The sequence below is a fragment of the Portunus trituberculatus genome, chromosome 14 (assembly GCF_017591435.1).
Source record: "Portunus trituberculatus isolate SZX2019 chromosome 14, ASM1759143v1, whole genome shotgun sequence".
NCBI lineage: Eukaryota > Metazoa > Arthropoda > Malacostraca > Decapoda > Portunidae > Portunus > Portunus trituberculatus.
The window spans coordinates 23697-41352 of record NC_059268.1 but is presented as its reverse complement, the minus strand read 5'-3'; the positions used below and the strand labels follow the sequence as shown (position 1 = coordinate 41352).

The following is a 17656-nucleotide window of genomic DNA, read 5'->3' as shown; positions in this document are numbered from 1 at the left end:
ATATATATATATATATATATATATATATATATATATATATATATATATATATATATATATATATATATATATATATATATATATATATATATATATATATATATATATATATATATATATATATATATATATATATATATATCTTTATCTCTCTCTCTCATTCTGGCTGGCAGCGGAGAGAATTGACCCATGAATTAACACGGTCACTTTGACCTGTGACCTCACTCGGTCACCCAGAAGGATGTGATAACGCTCCAAGGAAACGTTGTCAAGCATTGTTCTTGCGTTTGCAAAACCAATGCAAAATGTATTTAGAAATATACACAAATTCCTCTAACTTGTCTCTTTAGAGCATCACAATGTATATGTCTGGTGTTCCCAGGCGGTCACCCATCCAAGTACTAACCGGACCCAACGTTGCTTAACTTCGCTGATCGGACGAGAAGCGGTGTGTTCAACGTGGTGTGGTCGTTGGCACTCGATGTGAGATTTTAGGCCCCTTTAAATTCTTCCTGGCTTGCCCTACTATACTCCGTATACCCTGTGAATCAAGTCCTTTCTAGGTGTTTCTTGGTTTAATATCGTTTCCCTATTGGATTAATCTCTGTCAGTCTGTCTGTCTGTCTGTCTGTCTGTCTGTCTGTCTGTCTGTCTGTCTGTCTGTCTCTCTCATTCTTCTTCTTCTTCTTCTTCTTCTTCTTCTTCTTCTTCTTCTTCTTCTTATTATTATTATTATTATTATTATTATTATTATTATTCTGACACAGACTCAGTCTGCCTCCCTCTGTGGCTGGCTGGCTGGTTGGCTTGTTGCTCGCTGCATGCATGCCGCTGGCTGGAAAATCTGGCACCTCCTCCGACTCGATATTATTTGGTTTTACGCCGTTTTCTTGCTTGCCTCTCGGTTGTACGTCTCGGATGCGTGGTCCGAGGGTCAACGACGAGACGGAGACCGTGTTCGTATGACCCAGCGATGTTGGATCAAGTGGGAAAAACAGGAAATATTGTTACCCTACTACAACCGGGAAGGCACCTGCTCCATATATATATTACCGCGAGGCAAAAATGCGAGTCACACTCGTGAGCGAGACATCGTATCACTACTACTACTACTACTACAGCAGCGCCTCATCATCTGTCACCATGACTGGCCGCGGCAAGGAGGCAAGGGACTTGGAAAGGGAGGAGCCAAGCGTCACCGTAAGGTTTTGCGTGACAACATCCAGGGCATCACCAAGCCCGCTATCCGTCGGTTGGCTCGCCGAGGCGGCGTCAAGCGCATCTCCGGTCTCATCTACGAGGAGACTCGTGGGGTGCTAAAGGTGTTCCTCGAGAACGTCATCAGGGATGCCGTCACCTACACCGAGCACGCCAAGCGCAAGACCGTCACTGCCATGGACGTCGTCTACGCCCTCAAGCGTCAGGGACGTACCCTCTACGGATTTGGCGGTTAAATCTGGTGTCTGGAATTTGGTGTCAACAACAGCAACTGCAAAAGCACCATAAGAAAACTTTCTGTGAGTGGTGATGGAATGTCGTGGGTGTAGATGGTATAGAGTGTGGATGAGATGCTACTGCCTTGAGGTACCCCACTGTGAATTTGGAATGATGGTCATGTGTAGATTTTTATTGATATTGAGGCAGAGCGATTGTCTAGAAAGCTGCATAGAATTTTGTGAAGGATGTTGGGTAGTTTTAATTGACTTAATTTGAACTTTAATCCGTTTTGCCATACTTTATCAAAAGCTTTTGATACGTCCCTTAGTGCAATACAACAGAGTTTATTGACTGAGATTGCTTTTGAGATTACTTGTATTGTTGTTGTTATTGCTGTGTCAATTGATCTTCCTGATCTGAAACCATGTTGGGAGTCTGGTAGGATTTTATTGGCGTCTAAGAAAGTTCTTGTTCTTTTGTTAATTATTCTTTCGAAGATTTTTCCGGGTACTTCCTTAAGTGAAATTGGGCGATAGTTAATTGGATCAGTTGATGGTTTGTTCTGTTTTGGGAAGAGTATGATTCTGGCGTGTTTGAATGGTTGTGGAAAGTGTCCCATTGAGAGAGCTATGTTGAATAATTGTGTAAGTATTTCGAACACGTTGTCTGGTAAGTTTTGTAATATTACTTTATTTATTTTTGTTTCCCCAGGTGTGTTGTTTTTTTAATTGTTTTATTGTTTGTTTTATTTCTTGTGTTGTGATCAGTGTTGTGTAGTAAGTGTCATTGGATAAACTATTTGGGTTTCCTTGTATATTAGGTAGTGTTTGGACTTTATCTTCTAGGTAGATATTGACTCTGATTTCCGTGTCTGCATCATATTGTAGGTTTTCCATGGAGTTTATTCTAAAAACATTTGTGTATTTTCTTATTGTTTACTACTAGATGTGAATTAGTATTGGTTTGGTTGCCTTTTAGTATTTTTATATTCTGCCAGATTTTTTGTGGGTCTGCATACAATTTATTTAGTGTTTTTATTTTTTTTTCCCAGTTACTTTTATTTTGTTATTATATTTTGTTTTATGGTTTTGTAGGTGGTGTATGTTGTATAGGTCCAGCCATTTCTGAGGCTGTTATTTAGCAATCTGTTTGCCCACCATTGTAATTCTTTGACTTTTTTATTATATACTGGATTAACCAGAGTTTTGTGTGTGGATAATGGTATATTTTGTTGCATTGCTGTTGTTATTCCATCTAGCCACTGTTTTATTCATGTGCCTAGTGTGTGTTGTGACATGTATGGGTTGGTGTTAATGTCTTTTGTTGTATTTATTGTTTTATTCTTGAATTCATCCCAATTAGTTTTTTTCCATTATATATGTGGGTGGTGTTGGTGTTCGTATGGGGTGGGATGTTATATTTATTAGTATTGGTAGGTGATCTGATGGCGTTGTTGGTCCTTGTGTTATGTTGATGTTATGGTATGTTTTGTTATTGGCAAATATTATGTCTGGTGATGATGTTGCGTTATGAGTTAAGAATGTTGGGAAGTCTGGACCTAAATGTGTGAGTTTATTAAAATCACTGAGCATTTTTATAGATCTGCCGACACTGTTGCTTTTTTTCTTATAGATTGTTGGGTGGTGAGCATTTAAATTTCCTATTATATATGTTGGAAATGTTTGTGATGCTATATTGTGAAAATCTATGATAGGTAGGAAAGGTCTTCTTGGAGGTAGATAGGTGGTTGCTATGTTTATTGGGCCTGTTGTAGTTTCAATTGTGGCTAGTATTACATCGGTATCGTAATTTTCTTTAACTCTGTGTTTCAGGTGTTCCTTTACTAGAATTGCCGAGCCGTCGTTTGCTTCTCCGCTGGAATTTATAAGGTAAGTTATATAATTTTGTATTTTGATGAATGAGTAAATTAGGTTGTGTATTTAATTTAGAGGGAGTTCTGTCTTTTATGTTGTTTTCTTCCTTTGGTTGTATCAGCAAGCTTTGCTGGAATCTGTCTCAGACAGGACGTCTCTGGACTTAGTCGCAGACAAGGACTCTGGACCTCGTCTCTAGAGAGGAAACTGGACTCTGTCTTTCGTGGTCAATCTGGACTTTGTTTCTGGCTGGTGTCAGATAGAGAAAGCTGGTGCCTGTGTACCGGGGCTGCTCCCTGTATGGTTGAGTGCCCGCTCAGGCCTACTTACAAGTGTGCAATATGACTTCCAGCCTAATGACAGAATTTTATGGACTTCTTCTGCTCTTGAGAGTGCTAACTTACCTGGCCTCCCCACGGCTCTTGTTCTGAGCTGCTGGAGGTTTTGTAGGGTGGTACACTCCTGCGCATTTGCGGGTTTTTTCCTTCTACTTTTCTTAACATTTCTTCTGCCGCAGAGTGCCCTGAACCCCGTACGGCAGAGCCTTGAGGGGGTCTCTCAGAAGAGACGGTGTACCGAAAACGAGGGCTAGAGGCATAACACATCCCTTCTCTTACTGTAATAAATAAACAGACTTAACACAAATAAACTTCCCTATGGTGTACATGCTGGAAACAACAACTTGACAGGAGAAGAAAGACCCAGTAGGGGTAATCATCCCTGCCACTGCGACCCCCGTTGGGGAGATGATTGTTTTTTGGGGGTGATTGTAGGTCAATTCGCGTATCAAGGAATCTTAACGTGTTCCATATACTTACGTTGTCACTCATGACTAGGAATCATGCCAAGGGTTAAAATAAAGGCAAGAGATTCAAAAGACCCAAGAAGAAAAGCGGATCTACTAGCAATCCTCTCCAGGAATGAAATCTACATCACCAAGCTCATCCCAGTGAACGATGGATAAGTGATAATAGCCTCCAACGATGATGACCAAGATAGGATTTTCCAAACGCAGAACATTACGGACCTGACTGACAAAGAATATTCTCCACAACTCCCACCTGAACTCAGAGCCAAGAGATCAGTATTAATTTTCAATGTAGACATACACACATATAAAACAATGCAGAAGAGGAAATTGCTGAGGAGCTCCAACATCACAACACATGGCTTGAGAATAATATCACCAGCATATTTAAGTTTCCAAACTCTAAGACTCTGAAACTTACATTCGGGCAAACCCTTATGGCTCATAAAGCATGTGACTTAGGACTGCGGATGTTTCAAATGAGCGTTCCTAATTACCAAATACGGCAAGAAAAGTTTTACCATGTGCAGACTTGCTCCAAATGCTATGCTATAAAAGATCACTTCACCAATTCATGCCCAGAAATAAAAGACCTAAAGATTTATTCAGAATGTGCTGGAACCGGTTCCATGTCAACTGAACCAGTGCCACTTGCACCAGTACCACATGCACCAGTGCCAACTGAACCAGTAGACAACTGAACCAGTAGACAACTGAACCAGTGGTCTACTGAACCAGTGGTCAACTGAACCAGTAACCATTTGAACCAGCGACCATCCGAACCAGTGCAACTTGAACCAGTGCAAACTGAACCAGTACTACTTGAACCAGTACTATTTCAACCAGTGACCATCTGAACCAGTGGTCATCTGAACCAGTGGTCAACTGAACAAGTGGTCAACTGAACCAGTAGTCAAGTGAACCAGTGGTCATTTGAACCAGTGGTCATTTGAACCAGTAACCATCTGAACCAGTGTAAACTGAACCAGTACTACTTGAACCAGTACTATTTCAACCAGTGACCATCTGAACCAGTGGTCATCTGAACCAGTGCTACTTGAACCAGTGCAAACTGAACCAGTACTACTACTTGAACCAGTACTAATTCAACCAGTGACCATCTGAACCAGTGGTCATCTGAACCAGTGCAACTTGAACCAGTGCAAACTGAACCAGTAGTACTTGAACCAGTACTATTTCAGCCAGTGACCGTGTAATACAATTTAACCCTTTTTCGAAGGCCGATGGTACTGTACTCCGTTGTGTAACCCTTTCATTACAGGTGTAACTCGTTTATGTTAGCATCCTCCCTGCACCAGCTTAAACCACGCATACTGAATTAAAACAACAAATTATCCTAGGTTTTGCATTGAATTAAAACAAGAAATAACCCTAGGCTTTGTACTGAATTAAAGCAAAAAATAACCCTAGGCTTTGTACTGAATTAAAGCAAAAAATAATCCTAGGCTTTGTATTGAATTAAAACAAGAATTAAGCCTAGGCTTTGTACTGAATTAAAACAAGAAATAACCCTAGGTTTGTACTTAATTAAAGCAAGAAATAATCCTAGGATTTGTACTGAATTTGTACTATTTCAGCCAGTGACCGTGTAATACAATTTAACCCTTTTTCGAAGGCCGATGGTACTGTGCTCCGTTGTGTAACCCTTTCATTACAGGTGTAACTCGTTTATGTTAGCATCCTCCCTGCACCAGCTTAAACCACGCGCTTATGCAAAGCCATTTTTATTTTGAGCTGGTCCCAGTCATGACAATGTCTGCATAATCATTAGGTATCTCAAAGTTTCGAGACTGAGGAGGTGGTTGGATGTTCTCCTCTTTTGGCGTGTTCGTCTAATACGTCGTTCAATGTCAGATTTAACTGGCATTCTTGCCAAGACATCATCGTTTAAGGGACCATCTGAACCATAAATCTAATAAAAACAAATGACATTAAGTTAGACAGCTCATGCTGGTGCACAGTAGAAGACAGTGCTTTCAGGAAAATAAGATCAGGCCACACCCTAGAAAAAACACCACCTCCCAAAGATCAAAGACGCCCACGAAAACACTCAAAGTAAACAATACCTTTCATTCACTCATAATGACAGCATACAAGATAAAATTAATACACCACAATGTACAACACTGGCATAACAGAAGGATCACCCTTACAAATACATACAGAACAATAGATCCAGACATAATTCAAATAAACAGTCATTGCATTCCTTAGAGCCGATCAATGAAAATTCTATATTACAACGTATTAAAAAAAAATAACCTAAACAATCAAGCTGATGGCACTGCTATCGCAGTTAAAAAAACAACAAAAATACAAGATCCTGGACGATTTCCTCTCAGATTTACTAGCAATAGAAATAGAAACAAGTTCGGGAAATATAATTCTAGCAACACTTTACCAGCCACCCGCAAGAACATACATTCCCATCCCAGATTTTGTCAAGCTCTTCAGGAGACAAACTCCAGTGTATATGTTTGCTGATTTGAATGCAAACCATCCTTGCTTTGGATACCAACATTAAAGCACCAAAGGAAGACAAATTCACACTCTCATACACAACAGAACAATACAACACCTAGGCCCCAACTTTCCTACGTTTTATATTCAAGGCAGAGGGACAACACCAGATATCATATTTTCTAATTACAAACCTTATCACAATATACACTTTACTCCCGGCCCACTAACTACCAGTGATCATATCCCAATCATTGCAACCATCACAGCCTCACCAATATTGATTCCAGCTCCCTTCAGACTAAATATGACCCAGGGATACTGGGAAAGCTTCAAACAATTTATAGAAACCAGTATGGACAATGATAGCCTAAATAGTAAAGATATAACATAAATAGACTCAGCAATCGATAACTGGCATAGCAAAATAGATATAGCAATGAAAAGATACATACCAAATACAAGTTACCGTCAGCTACCAACACCACAACATAGTGAAGAGATCAAACAAGTAATTGTTAGATTTAATGCAATAAAACAACATTCTACAGTACACGGCTGGAACATTCACCTGTATAGAACATACAAATACTTATAAAACATCTTATCAGTCAGATTAATAGAAGACATCAATAGAACCTGGAATAACTCAATGCATAGGGTTACCAGCACCTACAAAAACCCAGAGGAATTCTGGAGGAAAATCAAGATAATAACCGGTAGTAGCACACCAGATCCACACTACCTGCTAAATCAAAATAACATCAAAATATATACCACGAAAGGGAAAGAAGAACTACACCGAAGACACTGGGTGGAAATATTTTCCGATGAACACAAAGATGATGGAAACAATAACGATGTTCGCAATTATCTACAAAATAACTTACACAGAATAAAACCTTACAGAAACACTGACATATTACGCCTAGGTACACACTACATAGATGATAAATTAACAGTACAAGAAGTGAAACAAATAATTAAAAATATAAAAAAAGACATGTCCAGGAGTGAGTGAAATTAATAAAACCATATTAAAGGAATTATCTGACGCTGCCCTTAATAGACTAACTACCATATTCAACAACACAATGTTAGCAGGATACTTCCCAAAAAATGGAAAAACGCAGTTATGATATTAATTCCGAAACAAGATAAAACACCATTCAAGCCCGATAATTATAGACCTATATCATTATTTGAGGTTCCTGGGAAAATATTGAAAAGATTAATTAATAAGATATTAAGGCTATATTTAGAACTGAACAACAACTATAACGACAATCAATTTGGGTTTAGAGAGGGTAGAGGGACTACACATGCACTTGCCATAATTACAGAAAAAAATGCACAAAACAAGGCGGACTGTGGACAGTGTCAGATAATCTTAAGGGCCGTCTCTAAAGCTTTCGACAGAGTCTGGCACTCTGGTTTAATGCCGTAACTCTCTAGTTTACCCCTCATTAGTGATTGTACTCATACGTGTTTGCTTAAGTATAATCTAGGTAATTTCCAAGGTTGCCTTTATTATCACTCTGCCAAGTTCCTCATTTAAGTAATTCGCTTATCATTTTTTTTTTGTTGTGGTTTAACTTCTATTTAATATGGCTTCCGCTCAGTTTAACGTTGAAGATTTTTGTGCTGACCCTTCTCTGGAACAACTTAAAGATGCTAATATATAGAAGGACCAATGGAAGACCATCGCTAAACATTTTCATGTTCCCATCACGTCTCAGATGACTAAAGAGGTCATTAAGAATGTAGTTGTTGAACATCTAGTGCAAGAAGGTCAATTGCTAGGAAATGCCATAGAAGAGTTAACTCCCATGTCAGCCTCTACGAGGACTATAATACACAGTCCCCAGGAAGAACAGGATAAGAGTAGGAGAAGTCAATGGGAAATTAAGAAGCTTAAACTAGAATACCGGATGCATGAAAAACAAATGCAACTACAGGCAGAAAAAGAAGAGAGAGAACTACGGAAAAAAAAAAAAAGAAGAGAGAGAATTTCAATTACAACTTAGAAGGCAGGAGAAAAAGTTAGAAATTCAGGAGTTAGCTCTACGAAATGATGCTAAGTTTAGAAGGGAAGAAATAGATATAAAGAAACAGTTAGCAAGCTTTAATCCTGCTACAGCTGCTCCGCTAGTTCCCCCTTTTGATGAATCTGATGTTGACGGGTCATTTCGCGCTTTTGAGAGCATTGTTAATAGGAATAAATGGCCCAAGGATCAGTGGGTGTCTCTCCTTGTCCCTAATCTAGTAGGAATAGCTTATAGGGTATACAACGGCCTTAGTGATGAGGTAGAATATGAAGAGATCAAAGGTAATATTCTAGACGCCTACTCTATCACTTCTGATGGATACCGACAACAGTTCCGAAAGTATGTAAAACCAGACTCTCACACCTATGTTGAATTCGCTAGTGAGAAACTAAGACAATTTAAGAAATGGTTAGCCGCCCTTAACATTACCACCTTTTAGGAGTTGCTCAATCTAATGGTCCTGGAAGAATGGAAGAACAAGTTACCCTTTAATATTCTGAGGCATGTGGAAGAACGGGGAGAGAGTGATCTTATGTCTGCCGCTAAAGTGGCTGATGTGTTTGCTTTGTTGATGGGATCCCTGGGTAGTAGAGGTCGTGGTTCACTGTCTAATGTTAGGTCCTCCTTTGGGGAAGGTTTTGGGGGCGCGGGTGGTAAGCCAACCGGATTCTAGCCAAATGCATATAATTCCCTCTGGTGTACATACTGTAAGAAGCCAGGCCACACAATCCAGAAATGTAGACACCCAAATTGCAAGGGTTCTCAACGTCAATTTTCTTGTGTGTCCCCTAGACCTAACACATTTGAGAACAAGAAACCAGTGGCCCTAGCTAACCCTGTCAACTCTCCTCTAGAACTTTATGACTCGTACATGTATCAAGGTAAAGTGTCCCTGACTGATGGTAAAGACAAGGCAATAAATATCAAGGTTCTGCGTGATACAAGTGCTGCCCAATCCATCTTAAGGGAAGATGTCATCCCTAACATCAAACAGGCTTTCACTGGGGAGAAGGTGATCCTTACAGGTCTCGAATCACAGCTCTCCTATCCCTTGGCTAATATTAGCTTACAGTGCCCGTTCATTTCAGGAGAGGTTGAGGTAGCCATAAAACCTGGTGAACTGCCAGTACTGGGGGTACATCTTGTACTGGGTAATGGTCTTGCGGGTAACTTGGCTGTTCCAAACTTAATTGTTCTTGATTCACCCTTAACAGAGAGTCCCACCAAGACCCTGGACGAAACATCCCCTCACTTCTTCCCAGTGTGTGCGGTCACCAGGTCTCAGTCCAAATCCTCTGCCTTTTCATCACCTCCTCCACCAATGATTGCCTCTACTGACAACTTGTATAATAACATCATTTCAAAGGATAATTTGATTAATGCTCAGGAACAGGATCTCACTTTGGCTGAGATCAGGCATGTTGCCAGTGAGACAAAGGATATGTCTAAATTGCCTTGTTTTTATTATCAGGAAGGAGTCCTGATGCGTGCCTACAGACCTCCTGAACTGAAACAACTAGACACCTGGTCAGAAACACATCAAGTTGTCATCCCCTTGTCTGTAAGACCAGCCATTATAGAACTAGCTCATGATGGATTGTCATGTCATCTAGGCATCCAAAAAAACCTACAAGAAGGCTCTTCAACATTTTGTTTGGCCAGGAATGAAAAAGGTTGTGTCACACTATGTAAAAACATGTCATATATGTCAAATTGTGGGTAAGCCTAACGAACGCCTTGTGCCAGCTCCTCTGACGCCTAATCCAGTTCAGACGGAGCCCTTCGAAAAGATCATTCTAGACTGCGTAGGGCCCTTACCCAAAACCAAACGAGGGAATCAGTATTTGTTAACCCTCATGGATCCCACTACCAGGTACCCTGAAGCATTCCCTCTTAAGAACATCACATCAAAGACCATTGTAAAACATCTAATACATTTTTTCACCTCGGTAGGAGCTAAACATCGACCATGTTACTTCCTCGGCTTACCACCCCCAATCCCAAGGCTGTCTGGAGCGGTTTCACCAAATATTATAATCCATGATGAAGAAGTATTGCTTGGATCATCAAGGAGAATGGGATGAAAGTATTTCTTTTCTTCTCTTCGCTTTAAGAAAATCTCCTCAAGATTCTTTAGGTTACTCCCCTTTTGAATTAATCTATGGTAGACAGATCAGGGGGCCTCTCAAAATATTAAAGGATCAATGGTTTACTCAAAATACTCCTTCAAGCCCCAGTGTGTCTGACTACATCAGTATCCTTAAGAATAAAATCAGTGAAGTCAGATCTTTTGTTAAATCAAACTTCCTCAAATCTCAAACTAAAATGCAACAGAATTATCTTCCCAAATCTGTCATGAGAAGTTTCAAACCAGGAGACAAGGTTTTACTTTTTCTCCCCACTCCAGGCAATGCTCTTCACAGTAAGTTCATGGGACCTTATGTTGTGGCTCAAAAACTAAGTCCATTAAATTATGTGGTTCACACTCCTGACCGTCGTAAGGATTCCCAACTAGTTCATATTAATCTAATGAAACCTTACCACTCCAGAGAACCAGAGGACGACTTGTCTTGCACTGTACCTGTATGTCTGGTAGGGAAGGAGTCTGGTCCTGTGCCCCACGAGGAAGAGTCCGACATCGAATGCCTCTTCTCGTCACCTAAAGGACGCCCCTCAAACAGCCAAATCATGTCCAACCTTGATGAGGTGTTTCTTTCCTTAATACCTTCACAACAGTCTGATCTTAAGAAGTTATTGCTAGACTTTTCTGAAATCACAGGTGACCTTCCAGGAGTTTGTAATACTATCCAACATGACATAACATTAATATCTAATGACATCAAACCTATAAGACAACCAGCCTATCGCATTTCACCCATTAAAAGAGACTTGATGAAAAAGAGGTAGACTATCTGCACTGTCATCACCTTGCAGAACCTAGTATATCTCCCTGGGCTTCTCTCTGTCTGTTAACATCTAAGCCAGATGGTAGTAGTCGATTTTGCACCGACTACAGGAAATTAAATAAAGTTACGGTGCCAGACTCCTACCCATTGCCCTTGATAGAGGACCTTATAAATAGTATAGGAGTAGCTAAATTTGTAACCACTATAGACTTGCTTAAAGGTTACTACCAGATTCCCCTCTCGGACGAGGCCAAAATAATATCCGCCTTCATCACCCCCTTCGGACTATACCAATACAAATTGATGCCCTTTGGCTTGTCTAATGCTCCCGCCACCTTCCAGAGGGCTATAAATTACATCACTCAGGACTTGGAGGGAACATCTGCATATCTGGACGACCTGGTGGTGACTGCGGACGACTGGGCGACACATCTGACCCGTCTTCGGAGGCTGATGGGTCGGTTGCAGGAAGCCGGGCTTACAATCAACCTAGCCAAGTCCACCTTCGGGAAGTCTACGGTGGTCTACCTGGGACATGTGGTGGGGAACGGCAAGGTTCACCCCAAGAGAGCTAACGTGGAGGCCATTCTTGGCTTCCCTGTTCCTACCACCAGGAAAGCTCTCATGAGGTTCTTGGGGATGGCTGGGTTTTACAGACGCTTCTGTAAGAACTTCTCCACCCTGGCCGCCCCCCTGACAGACCTTCTCAGCACTTCCGTGCCCTTCCACTGGACCCCGACCTGTGACCAAGCCTTCCAACACCTCAAGGCGTTTCTCTCCTCGGAACCAGTGGTCTGGACGCCGGATCACTCCCGACCCTTCCATCTACAAGTGGACGCGAGTGGAGTTGGAGTGGGTGCTGTCCTACTACAACCGGACCCCACAAGCGGCATCCTCCATCCCATCGCCTATCATTCCGCGAAACTGAAACACCATCAACTCAACTACTCCTCCATCGAGAAGGAGGCTCTGGCACTCGTGCTGGCGTTCCAAGGTTTTGAGTGCTATCTTCATCCTGGTCCTCACATCACGAAGGTCTTCACCGACCACAATCCTATGGCCTTCCTGTACGCCATGAGGAACCGAAACCAACGCATACTTAGGTGGGTCTTGTTAACTCAACCTTTCAACCTGGAAGTCCACCATATCAAGGGGGTGGACAACATCATCGCCGACGCCTTATCAAGATCTCCCGTCTCACTTCCTTCATGAGCCCATTACGGAGGTCTTAGGGGAGAGGAAATGTTACGGCCCGCCCGTAACATGCATTATACCATCACCTCCTCCGCTTGTTACCTCGTTCGCCACCTCTCCGCCTCCCCTTCCACGTCACCGTCTCGTGAACCTTCCACGCCACCGTCTCGTGAACCCTCCACGTCACCGTTTCATGAAGCCCCGCTACCGTCCCGAAGTTGGATTCACGCGGCCCCTTTCGACTCAACCGAAAGTGTTGAGCCAGCTCTCGGCTTTCTGGATTGGAAGTTGAGATCCAAGCCTCAACCAGTGAACACAACGCCTCTTGGGTCTACAGTGGGATCAACCATCACCCAGCATTTCACCACTGCGACACCGCATGAGTATCACTTCCCCTCGTCCGTGTTTTCCACATTGCCTCTATATAGGATTAGGATTATTGTTAGGTATTAAGTTGGGTTCTTTATTGTTGTATTTATAACTTTACTGTGTTTTATGTATATGTGTATGTCATTTTACTGTGTTTCATGTTATATATCTGTGTTTCATGTTTCTTGTTATATATGTGTCAATTTCATTATGGGTTATTAAAATAGCTTTTTAAAGTGACACCCTTTTGCATTTCCTCACCAGTTGAACCTGCAGTGTTTTTTTTTTATTGTTATTGTTCACCGGCTCTCCGATGCCAATCTTACCAGTTTAACCGGTGAACGTAACAATATACACATATATTCAAAGTAAAACAAATAAATAATAAACAAATAACAAAAAATAATAAGCAATTGAACCAGTACATAAATAAATAAACAATTAAAATAAATAAATAAATAAAAATAATATATATATATATATATATATATATATATATATATATATATATATATATATATATATATATATATATATATATATATATATATATATATATATATATATATATATATATATATATATATATATACCAATAACAAATAAAGCACTTTATACGACAGCTATTCCGTCATCTTTCACTCTTCCACTTCCTTCATACTCTCAACCATACTTTATCTTCTACTCTCTATATTCTTCTCTTCTCTTGAGTCTATCAACACACTGATCCGATTCGAAGAACAGATAACGCACAACACACCGACTCGCTCCCGCAGCTGACGGAGTGTTACTTGCTAATAATACCACTACTACTTGTTAATCCCACCTACTACCACTACTCGCCATGTCCGGACGCGGCAAAGGAGGAAAGGTGAAGGGAAAGTCAAAGTCCCGTTCCAGCCGTGCTGGACTCCAGTTCCCGGTCGGCAGGATTCATCGCCTCCTGAGGAAGGGCAACTACGCCGAGCGAGTGGGGGCTGGCGCCCCCGTGTACCTTGCAGCGGTCATGGAGTACCTGGCCGCCGAAGTCCTCGAGCTTGCCGGCAACGCCGCCCGCGACAACAAGAAGACTCGCATCATCCCACGTCACCTGCAGCTGGCCATCCGGAACGACGAGGAACTTAACAAGCTCCTCTCCGGGGTCACCATTGCACAGGGTGGCGTGCTGCCAAACATTCAGGCTGTGCTCCTTCCCAAGAAGACCGAGAAGAAGTAAATCCCTCTCCTCCTCAATATCATCACCAACAAGTATATATATCCGGCTCCTCTTCGGAGCCACACATTGACACATCTAAAGAATAGAATAGAATATATTGTTAACAATGATATTAATAATAATGATGGTATATATTTTTTTGATAATGAATGATAGAAATGCTAATGGTAGAAGTTTTTTTATCTTTATTTTTTTGTTCTTGCGCTGAGGAAATTATGGGATTAGAGCCCGTGTGTCGATGAGGATCTTGCTTCCTTCACACGCCCCTCTGTCCTGCTCTCTTGCTTCCCTCCTGGCTGGTAGGTAGCAAGCGTGACAGGTATCAATTAACGCGGTCGGTCACTTTGACCTGTAATCTCACTCGGCAGTCATCCAATAGATGCGGATTAAACGTTGTGACAAGTATTGCTGTGTTTGCAAAAAAAAAACAATGCAAAATATTTGCCTTTTTTTTATTTTTTTCTTTCCTTTTTCATTTTCTTTTAGAGCATCACAATGTATAATACAACACTGTTCAATTACCAAGTATTAAGTACCTACCTGACTTAAGGTGCGTATTGGTGCGTGCAAGTGTCCCCTCTCTTGCTTCCCTCCTGGCTGGTAGGTGGTAGGTAGGGACAGGGAGGAGTGAGTGACCCATGGATTAACGCTTTCACTTTGACCTGTGATCTCACTCGGCGGTCATCCCCGAGAGGGGAGGGCGCGCGGATCAAACGATGTCAAGTATTGCTGTGTTTGTTTGCAAAAACAATGCAAAATATATTTAAAGATAAACAGAAACTCTCCAACTTTTTTTTTTTTTTTTTTTTGTTCTTTAAGGTGCGTATTGGTACGTACAAGTGTGACAGCGCTGCAGGCCGGAAAATTCCCGGCAGGAACAAAAAAAAAAAAAAAAAAAAAGATCTCCATACAAGTAAGCGGTCAGACCATAGTGGATAAGGTGGTGGACGTGGGATCGGGCAGACAGACAGACGTTCACGCGTCGGCTCGAAAGAATCACACCACACACCGTTTTGAAGGTATGTCAGTCGGCGAGGGGGATTTAATGAAAGGTACCTACCTACCTGTCACCGCGGTACCCAGGTTCTATCTAGGTGGCTACACTAAAGATGATGATGATGATGATGCGCTTCGGTGTTGATATGGACCCTCCTCCTTGTATGGGTACCACTATAAAGAAATAAAATTGCCTGCGCCACTAATGGGCGGAAGCTTAACAAACAAACAAACAAACAAACAGCACCTGTAGCAGCGGTTGGTGTCTGACCTCACATCACTTAGTTGATAATCCTTTCTCTTTCATTTGATTTACCTTTGAGTGATAAAACAAAGAGGAAAACAAATAGAAAGAAGGGAAAAGAAAAAAAGAAAGAAAAGGAAAAAAAAAAAAAAAAACACACACACACAAATTGTAATAATGACGTAAAGAGTAGGGACAACACTTTTACTTGGAACAACCATAGTCCTAGTAGTGTTAGTCTATAACTTTTTCCTTCTCTTCATTTGTGTGGACCTATAAAAGGTCCGGGATATGTTGACTCTTTTCTTATGGTGTTTTTGCAGTTGCTGTTGTTGACACCAAATTCGAGACACCAGATTTAACCGCCAAATCCGTAGAGGGTACGTCCCTGACGCTTGAGGGCGTAGACGACGTCCATGGCAGTGACGGTCTTGCGCTTGGCGTGCTCGGTGTAGGTGACGGCATCCCTGATGACGTTCTCGAGGAACACCTTTAGCACCCACGAGTCTCCTCGTAGATGAGACCGGAGATGCGCTTGACGCCGCCTCGGCGAGCCAACCGACGGATAGCGGGCTTGGTGATGCCCTGGATGTTGTCACGCAAAACCTTACGGTGACGCTTGGCTCCTCCCTTTCCAAGTCCCTTGCCTCCTTGCCGCGGCCAGTCATGGTGACAGATGATGAGGCGCTGCTGCGAGTAGTAGTAGTAGTAGTAGTGATACGACGTCTCGCTCACGAGTGTGACTCGCATTTTTGCCTCGCGGTAATATATATATGGAGCTGGTGCCTTCCCGGTTGTAGTAGGGTAACAATATTTCCTGTTTTTCCCACTTGATCCAACATCGCTGGGTCATACGAACACGGTCTCCGTCTCGTCGTTGACCCTCGGACCACGCATCCGAGACGTACAACCGAGAGGCAAGCAAGAAAACGGCGTAAAACCAAATAATATCGAGTCGGAGGAGGTGCCAGATTTTCCAGCCAGCGGCATGCATGCAGCGAGCAACAAGCCAACCAGCCAGCCAGCCACAGAGGGAGGCAGACTGAGTCTGTGTCAGAATAATAATAATAATAATAATAATAATAATAATAATAATAAGAAGAAGAAGAAGAAGAAGAAGAAGAAGACAGAGAGAGAGACAGACAGAGAGACAGACAGACAGACAGACAGAGAGAGAGAGAGAGAGAGATTAATCCAATAGGGAAACGATATTAAACCAAGAAACACCTAGAAAGGACTTGATTCACAGGGTATACGGAGTATAGTAGGGCAAGCCAGGAAGAATTTAAAGGGGCCTAAAATCTCACATCGAGTGCCAACGACCACACCACGTTGAACACACCGCTTCTCGTCCGATCAGCGAAGTTAAGCAACGTTGGGTCCGGTTAGTACTTGGATGGGTGACCGCCTGGGAACACCAGATGTTGTTGGCATTCCATTATTTTTTATTTATCTATTTATTTATTTATTATTTAATTATTATTATTATTATTATTTTATAATAATAATAATAATAATAATAATAATAATAATAATAATAATAATAATAAGAAGAAGAAGAAGAAGAAGAAGAAGAAGGTTTGATTTGTCTATTCTTATATTGTTTTACCTGCTTATTTTATTCTTTGTTAATTCATCCATTTATTCTTGTACTACCTCGTGCCTGAATTACCAGACAAAACTGTGTATTCTAAACACACATGAATAGGAGAGGACTCGAACTGACATTTTTTTTCTCCTATAGAGAAATTGCATCGAACCGCTAGCCTAGCTTGGTGCCGGGGAATAAGAATGACCACCTGCACGGACGTGTGCTGTGCTCTGTCGAGCTTGGACATTAACCATTGAAGTCTGAAGAAGAAGAAAAAAAAAAAAAAACCTAGAAAGTCACTGCAGCGGCTGTGGGAGGAGGAAAGACGCAAGCCGTCAGACTAACCGTGACACACGACACGCTAATAAATACGCACACTATAGTCTGACCATTTTATGAAGATCACTTAGGCGTTGGCGAGGTTTAATACATAGGAATTGCAAGACATATTAATTTTAATGGTGAAAGAGTGAATTGGAATGAAGTTAAATG

General features: G+C 41.5%; 1 non-coding gene and 1 pseudogene across 1 annotated transcript; one reads left to right on the top strand and one right to left on the bottom strand.

Annotated features, from left to right (window-relative positions):
* Nucleotides 1–356: 356 nt before the first annotated feature.
* LOC123503880 lies at nt 357–474 on the bottom strand (annotated as a pseudogene).
* Nucleotides 475–16887: 16413 nt separating this feature from the next.
* Nucleotides 16888–17006, top strand: LOC123503879. The gene has a single exon (XR_006674636.1). It is a non-coding gene; the product is annotated as a 5S ribosomal RNA (ribosomal RNA).
* Nucleotides 17007–17656: the final 650 nt, after the last annotated feature.